Source organism: Bison bison, unplaced genomic scaffold (assembly GCF_000754665.1).
Source record: "Bison bison bison isolate TAMUID 2011002044 unplaced genomic scaffold, Bison_UMD1.0 scf7180017864201, whole genome shotgun sequence".
Classification (NCBI taxonomy): Eukaryota; Metazoa; Chordata; class Mammalia; order Artiodactyla; family Bovidae; genus Bison; species Bison bison.
The window spans coordinates 1,460,146-1,461,035 of record NW_011494773.1 but is presented as its reverse complement, the minus strand read 5'-3'; positions in this window follow the sequence as shown (position 1 = coordinate 1,461,035).

The window sequence follows — 890 nt, the reverse complement described above, 5'->3', positions numbered from 1 at the left end:
AGGAGAGGGGTGGCGATTGTTTGGGTGGGAGGTGGGGGGTTTGGAGGGTATGGTGACCTGCCCAGGGGATGGTTAAGGAGGCCCGTGGGGCTGCCGGTGGCACTGAAGGCCAGGGAAGTGCTCAGAGGCTCACGAAGCTCGGCACCAGAGCGGGGAGGGTTAACCTTTTTTTCCAGAACATTGATTTCACCATCTCACCGACTCGCGGGAGGCGGGGCGGGAGCGCGGAGCGAGAGCCTGCCGCGCCGCGAGGAGGCTGCGGATCACAAGGCCATTCTGATAGCCTCCCGTCCCCATGGCAACCGCAACGGCATTTATCAGTTCCTTCTGCGCACAGGCACAGCGAAATCTGCATTGCACATGGCAGGCTTCCAGCATCCCGAATGAAAGAGCACTTTGAACGGCTGCCAGGTTTGGGAAGGAGCAGAGCTGTCAGGGCTGCTTAGAGCTGGCAGTTTATACCGGGGAGGCTCTCGCTTCCCAGAATCCTTCGGGCCTGGCGCGCTGCCAAGTGCTTAGCGGAAGCTAAAAAGTAACTCGTTCCCCTCCCCCTCCCCACGCTCCCTCCCCACCTCCACGCCATTCACCGCAGCAGCGCTCTCAAAAATTTTCCACATGTCCTGTGTCACCCAGTGCAGCCTGTACAATGAAAACCAGAACGCCGGCTCCCCATGGCCGGTCTTTTATTAATCACTGGGGGAGGGAGGCCAGGCTGGGATCAAGACACTTTACAGTCTGGAGCACCAGGTCTCCTCTGTACCTGCCAGAACCCACTGGTGTGAACCTGTGTGCGGTGTGCGTGCGTGCATGTGCCTTTTTTCGGCCTGAAAAATACATTAATAAAAATAAAAGCAGCACCAGGACTGTAGACACCCTGAGTAGAGCTTGTA